Below are 8,347 nucleotides of genomic sequence, written 5' to 3'. Positions count from 1 at the left end.
CAGAAAGAGGGGTTGATTTTCAAAATTATCTTAGGGCTGAATTCTATTGTCTTAACATGAGTAGGGTTTGAATCAGATAAGCATATATCCATCTAATGGTTTCTCTCGGTTTCCCTTACTACTTCCTCTAAGGACAGGGTGCTGAGAGTTGGATTTTGGAGTATGTGTTCAATCAAATCATCTTCATCGCATTGTTATCCTCCCATGGCGGCTTCTAGGGTATAGAGTTGGGCTTAGTAGACTTCATATTCTCCCTCTTCTTCTAGCAATAAAGGTAAATCATGTTCTAAAGATGGCTGAGAAGGAGGGTACAAGACCGACTTCTTGGACAGATGCCCATCTTTTATAGTCATATTTCCAACCCAACAGCTGATGTAGGCATCGTAAGTGGCTAACAAAAGCCTCCCAAGTATGAGAGGATAACCATTAAGCATGGACTTAGGCTGGAGAACTAGGAAGTCTGCAGGGTACTCCTAGGAGTCAATTGAGACCATCACATCCTCAACAATCTCCATAGGGGCTACTGTGTAACGATCTACAAGCTGCAATATTGTTGTGGTCTTTTTTAATGAACCATGGAGATTTAGCTTGATCATGATGTCCTTATTCATCACATTAATGGAAGCCCCAAGATCAATCAAGGTGTGTGGGAAAATGGTGCCACTGATGCACACATCTACTACAAGGCTTCTAGGGCATAAATACTTTAGGCAAATTGTCTGTCCCAGCATTAAGTCAGATAGTTGTGCAATGACATTAATGGTAGGGATGTATCTTTTTCACCTCCCTAGATGTTTAAAAAACTTCTCTTTAATTAGTTTGTTGTAATAGGTACATCCTTAATGGCTTGGAGAAGTGGAATTTTGACACATAGATGTTTCAATTCACTTAGAAGTTCATTCTCTTCTGGGGTAGGTTGGAAAGGATGCGTTAATATTTTAGGAAAGGGTGGGGGATTCACTCTAGGAACACTTTCCTCTCCTTCCTCCTCACTTTCCTTAGGTGGAGATGGAGGTTGGTTGTCCGAGAGTACTCTCCCAGACCTTAGGTTGATCTCTTGAATTTCCATAGCATAAGAAGGGTAGGATGTCCCTCCACTATATACTTGTTGTGTCTGTCTATTGTTTGGGTTCAGATTTGGTTGGGTAAGCTTCTCAAGTTGTTTAGGTGGATAAGGGTGTAAAATTTTTGGTTGAGTAGGAGGTGAAGGCAATAAAGCTGGAGCATTGTTATATGGGGGCCTCCACCCCTGGGGTGGTGCATTCCATTGAGGTTGTGGAGGAGCATATGGCTGAAATGACTGGTTGGTTGGCTGTGAATGGTAATGAGGTGCAAAAGACCAAGGAGAAGGTGTAAACCATGAGGGATGAGTACGGCCCCCCCAAGAGGGAATGGATGTGTTTTATTTAGGGTTGTAATATGCATAGGATGACCCTTGCATGCCCTACTAGTATGGTCAAGGCCCATGCGGTCTCCTTTGATTTATGTAGCAAAGTTGTTCAGTCACCCCTTCATTCCCCTAATACACATATTTTAGTCTAGGTAGAGAAGGGCACTTGTATGTGGAGTGGTTTTCTTCACAGATTGAGCAAATTTCTATAAGGTTTAATGGACATTCATTCCTAGGGTGACTCCTTATTCATATAGGGTAGAAGATGGCTTATGCTCTCTCTGCTTCCTCCTGCTTTCTCTTGATGTGCATAGTGTCCATCTGTAGGGCAAGGGCTTGCATAATTTCACTCGAAATATTCTAGCATATTTCCAACTTCACCGGATGTGCTCGAAGAGGATGAGCTAGCCATTGGGTGACTACCCCTACCCTTTTTCCTAGCTACCCTAGAATGATTCTTAAAGACAGTCTTGATATATTCATAGGGTAGCTAGTATATGTCCCCTCCTACTAGCAAGTTTAGGGTATCCAAAAGATCTTCCCTTACCCCCATGAGTAGGACTAACTTTAGTGACTCAGGATCAAGTGTTCACCTAGCCCTTTTGTAGTTAAGCTGGAATATTTCCTCATAATCCTCCATGGATTTATCATGCCCCACGATCATTCTAAAAAGTTCTTCTTTAGTTTCTTTGGACCTGTAGTAGTACCGATACTTATTATTCAAGGCTTGTTGCATCTAAGCCCAGGTGGTGAATCTATCCCCATGTAAACCCATGAGCCAGCACAAAGTTGCATCCTTGAGAGTGGATGGGAATAATTTCAACTTTTGATCATCAGTGGTGTAATCAAAAGTTCTGCATATGACAGTGAACTCAAACAAGAAAGTATACGGATCTTCTGAGGTCAGGCCATGGAAGTGAGGAATAGCAAAGGGACTTATGTTTTTCATATTGGCATCCCCTTTGGTTTCTCTGATGGGAAAATCACCCTCAATTATTTCTCTATCTCCTCTATCATTGCTATTTTCAGCCATTAGGTCAGTTGGAATGGGTTCTCCTTCTTCTTCTCCCGATGTAGGCTCTTCAAAAATCTCTGGTTGTTTGCCTAAGGGGTCCTCCAATTCACAGCCACCGAAGAAGAGAGAAGGTTGGTTGTTTCAAGTGGTGGGGGTATTTGGAAGAAAATTTCCTAAGTTATCCCTATTCCTACGAGGCATGAAGGAAGTGGTTTTGTTTTGTTTTGTGTTTTTCCAAGCTTTGATACTAATTGAAGAATTAAAATAAGAAACTGAATGGATACTAACTGTTGAATGAAATCTCACTTGCAGAATGGAAAAGAAAGAAAACCAAATTACAATTACTCTTGCAGAAATGAAGCTAATAGCAGAATGAAAGAGATAAGAAATGGAAGAAAGAAATTAGAAATCACATCTTACTCAGACACCTCCCCGGCGACGACGCAAAAAAGTGATGAGCATCAGTATTGTAGCAAGAACGTTGCAACTCCTCGGGCTACCAACGTTACTTTATCAACCTGGGGTTCGTACAAAATTGGAGGTGACAGTGATGTATACACAAGTATATGCGATGGGTCCACTCTTTGTCACTGTTGAGCTAGTGATAGACCACTATGGTTTATCAAACCAGCCTTCTATTGATTCAGAAGAAGTTTGATTACCAATGAAGGAAGGGGAATTTTGCACTAAATGGGAGAATCGAAATATTGTCTACTACAGTAAGGAAAAGCTGAAATCAATGCTTTAAACACACCACTCATCTAACTAATTTCTAAGATATCTTGCTTTAGAAGATTTCTAAGCTAACATGTGTGTAGTGCTAACTGTCCTAGGCACACAATCTAAATAACTAAACATTCTACTGTTGTGCACATGAATGAACACAATAACTCCTTTTTCCTTTTTTTAAAAATATGAATGCTAAATCTTCTTGGTGGTGTGGAAGGTGGGTTAGAGATGGTGATGGAAGGTAATATGGCTTGGGATGCAAGTAGGGGTCTTCTCCTATCTTTTGGATGATTTTTTCATGAATCGGCCTCAAATTAGGCCACTATAGGTCGTCCTACAGGATGTCCTAATGCTCCTATAGGATCCCTTGTATTCCTAGAGGATCCAACCGAGAGAAATAGGGGTGAATTGGAAGGCGGTATAGGCTTAGGGAAGGTGAATGATGGAAGAAACAAGGCAAGGGGGTGGCTAGGACTTCCTCAGAGCTAAAACCAAAGTTTGTAAGATGGCTAGATTTACTCAATAAACATGGAAAGTTATCCTTATGGAATGATGAATTGGTTGAGGGACTTGGTGGCTTTTGGTGATCATGGATGGATGAGGTTAGTTTGGGGTTGCTGGCATGAGATCTTCCTGCACTATTGAAACGCTTGCAATGCATACATTACTGGCATTTATCCATGAAGCATATCAAACAAGGAATATTTCTAATCAACTTAAGAAAAAAAATTCATTATTTAGTTGCCTAATTCATGCATGGAAATACTTGAAGAATATTGTGAAGCACCATGAGATTTAATAAAAATCCGAAGATATTGGAAATGACAATTGAAACCTATTCTTGAAAACTGAAAATATGTTGGCCTAATCCTGCCTTTTTGGGGCTGAATATGAGTTTTTCCTGAAATCATGGTCCCTGAAGGGAGGAGTGAGGCCAAACCCACCTATTATCAGCCCTTTTGGTCTTCCTTTACCTCTCTAAACTACTACTGAATCTATGCACAAATGGAAGCAAACTAATCAAATTTACCACTACTTGCAATGAAACAATGCTAAAATCAACACTTATTCTATGAAATAACCTAAACATACAAGTACAGCGAGAGGAGCCTTTGCTGCTAGGATTGGGCCCTAACCCAAGATATTTAGCCCTCTCATTCAACTCAGTACTGGATCAAGGAAATGGTCATTCTCATTATCATATCAGAAAAATTACATAACAATGTTTTGCCACAAAGCTTGAACTCGAAAATTCTTAGTCTTCTTACATAAAAAAATCTGAATCCTAATGAGGCTCTAGGCCTCCTTATTTATAAAAATTTAAGTCTCCAACAACTTCCTTAAATATAGGGAGGATTGGCTCCCAAACTCAAGATGAACCGACTCTTAACTATGAATGGCATGGTTGCCCATGATCTCCATGACTCAGCTGCTTGCAACTCCGAGCTAGTGTGATTTGACGGAGGAATATTTGAATGAGTGAGGATTTAATGAGGAGGATCTATCTCCTATAATCTCTCCTCCTTATCTCATTCGAGTTCCTGCCTTTATTTAGCCGAAATTTCCATGATTTTCTCTCAAAAACCTGCAACCAATGCACATTAGACCACTAGACATACATATTACTTTTACTCATCTCATTAAGAAAAATATAATTAACACATGTAAGGAATTATGAGAAGAGTTGATTTTAACAAGCTTGGAGGTGTATTAAGGTCCATATAGTTACCTGTTGACGATGCTGGACCCGCCAACATGTAAGGGGATCTCCCTGGTAAGAAGTACCAATTAGACCTTAGACTATTTGGGGTAGGAGTCCTAGCAGTGGGTCGTACGGTAATGCCTTAATCACATTTTCGCATAGAGGAAAATAAGATAACTCTATTGGTTGCAAGGGTGTGACAGCTATAGCGAGGCAAGGAAGGTGTATGAGAGTTTCTAACACATAGGGATTGAGATGAGTGTGCCCCTTGGAAACCTGTAATAGTACTTGGCTTGGAAGGGAACAAACAAGCGAAGATGCATCACAAGCTAGAAAGCAAGTTAGTGAGCAATCCATAGTGATGGCTAAACCAACAACACATTTCAGAAAGATTCATACATACTTATACATAATAGTCCATACATTCATGTGTAAGAAAACAATACATATTATATCATTTAGAGTAAACCAGATAGCATAGAATACAATACAATATATGCATGAAATGTGTTGGCTCTGTTATATTAAGAAGTGTAAGTTCCAATCATACAATACATCCATGTCCAACCACTAGTTCCAATGGTGGAACGTTACAGCCACAAATACTTGCTCCTCCAAAGAGATGTACTAGCTCTGCGCAGTGGAGAAGCCGAGGCTCGTTACAATATTTTCCAAGCTTTCTCTAAGATACTCCTGTCGAAGCTTGGATGACCAAAAGCCTTTACAATGAGTTATGAGGTTCTATTTATAGAAAAAGTTGGGGTGACCTTTGACATTCCCCTTTGTGGCAATTCATCTACCCTCATGACTCTTCATCTACTCTATGACTATTACATCCAACTATTGACACTTGAACTTCCACTTGACATGACATTACATTACAATGCACATGTGCTCATGTGAGACAAAATGGCTTGAGCAAGCCATGAAAGACATCGCTGACACTCGGTCCATTGAGGTGAGACCAACTCTTTGACATGTTTGTGATGGTGAAGGTGGTGAGATGATGCCAAGCTTGGTCATCCATGATGGTGTGCATGCACCCCATGGTGACATCTTTCTAAAGCAAACTCTTGCCTCCATTGCATTTGGGTGCATTGGTGTGGCTCCTTCATCCAACTCATCTGCTAGCATGCGCACCGAACCGAAACACACTGTTGCATAGTGTCCATACTGATCTACTAGTCTGTGCTGGTGGTCATGAGCATAACCTATCATCTACATGTTTAGCTCCAGTTGGACTTGCTTCTTGTCTTTGCCTTGGTGAGTGTACTGAATTGTTTGGATTGCATGCATGGGCTGAATGACATGCATGTTGCTGAATCCCTAGCATGTGATCAATAACACTGCTCACCATGTCTGCTCCATTCCAGTTGCTGGGATGGATCTATAATTTGTACGGGCAGAGTTTCATTTGTGAGTGCATGTTGTGCCCCCTTCTGTTCCTATTCCCACTACAACTCTTTTTCTTATCTGTGTAGCTCATCTTCTTCCTTGAGTTGCTACTTGAGCACATGCAACTCCTTCTTTGTTCCACTCTTTGTATTCACGCAATCTCCATGTTGTGTCATTACCTCATAACCTGAGTCTCCAAGGTTGCTTTCATCATCAGTGGATCTACTTGAGCTTGCAACTTTGTTCCACCTCTATGTTGTCAACAACCTTCCTCTCGTATTTATTGCATCTGGTATGTTGCCGTCAGCTGATGTTCATGATTCTACTCACTATGATGTTGTTGTCATCATATCTTGATGTCTTTGTGGGTTGGCAAGTTCATAGAAACTTGATCGATTTCATCCCCAAGTGTGATCTGAACGGTGTCTTCATCTCTTCTCTCCTGAAAACCATTGTACATGTACTTCTAAGAGGCAAATGAACACCTGTGATACTTGGAGACATGGAAAAACTCATGGAAAGAAATATGTCAGTCAAAAACCAAAATGAACTTGAGAACTGACTTGCAACATACTTGGGTGATTGATCATGAAGGTCGTACAATTTTCACTGGGATGTTAGGAGACTGACTGCCAAGACTTCACAAGGCACAGTCTGGGCTACTGGAAGGCTAACTAACTGTTGGAATTGCGTAATGCACAGTTCAGTCTGGTTGCTGACTGTTGGAATTGTGCAATGCACAATCTCAGCTGGCAATAGCTACAGGCTCAGTGACTGCATTGCACAATTTTCTGGGCCAGCAGTCACTGTCCCTCAGAAATGCACAAAACAGTCCTGGAGGATAGTTCCTGGGCATAAATGCACATTTTTGGAGGGGAACACAGATCCTTCCTTCCCTAGATTGTGCATTGTTGTCTCACTAAAGGAAGAGTTCGGGCCAAGGTTGGCCAGACTTGCTGACAGGCAACTGAAAGCAAATATGACAATGAATGCATGGTGACACTAAGTGAAAGCAGAAGTGATTAACAATGCAAGCAAATGTTGAAAGAAAGATTTAGTAAACAGATCAACATGCATGTGGGTGAAGTGAGTCGTTGAATCAGTAACCATTCGTGAAAATTAGTTTCATGCATGCGATAGCAATGAGATAGTAACGAAAATTGAAATGGTGCTAGTACAAGTTCTAGTATGTATCAAAGCGACAATAAGAGCTCACTGAAATCAAGAAGATAGTGTTCATACGAAGTGAAACACAAAAAGCACCATAAATGCAAGAGAAGACTTGGAACGCGAGCTTACCCCAAAACAACTGAGTTAAATATGCCGAAAGCTCCTAGATGCGATGTGGGATGTTAGAGCTACAAGGTTGATGTGAGGAATGAGCTCTGCGGTGTCTAGTTGATGACTTTTGATAAAATCAAGGTTATGATGCGCATCCCACAAATCTAGGGAAAGCGACACTTGGTGGGAGGTTTCTAAAAATATCCTTTCATGTAACCTCCAACTGGAAAAATTAGATCCATGAAAAAAGGGATGCCTTTGCATGCTGACTTTGGGAGAAGCAGCCCATGCATGCAAGTCTTTTTTGCTCAGTCTAGAGGGAACCATTCAACTCAGTTGCACATGCAAGAGGCTGCTCCACTGCTGGGAGAAAATATGCATCTCTGGCTAGGAGATGGGCTCGCTTCTCAGAATATTTGCGCATTTTTTGGGCAGAGAAGATGACCGCTACCCAGATATGTGCAAATTCTAGGCTGAGCAACCCAGCTGGGAAGGATTCTGCAATTTTCTGGGTGAAGCTTGCTGAGCAAAATTGTGCAATTTTGGGGCCCAGCAAGCTGCCAGTCAGGATTGCGCAATTTTTGGAGGGAAGGTTAGTTTCCCTCCAGATTTGCACAAATTCTTGAAGGAGCTGCTCAGCCTGTAGCTGGACCAAGTTTGGAGGAACAACTTGTGAGGGTAATGCATCAAGGTTTGATCAACAGGTTGTCTTTCTACAATAAAATCACTGGAGCTTGTGTACTTGACAAGGCAAGACATGTTGATGTGAAGGTTGGTAGGGAGGCTCCAAAATGAAGCTAAGGAACAATTTTGGAGGGTGGTTGTAGCTGCTACA

The sequence above is a fragment of the Pinus tabuliformis genome, chromosome J, assembly GCF_031772625.1.
Source record: "Pinus tabuliformis cultivar Carrire ecotype Pingquan chromosome J, CPIR1, whole genome shotgun sequence".
Lineage (NCBI taxonomy): Eukaryota > Viridiplantae > Streptophyta > Pinopsida > Pinales > Pinaceae > Pinus > Pinus tabuliformis.
The sequence above is the reverse complement of the archived record's forward strand: the minus strand, read 5'-3'. Positions refer to the sequence as shown.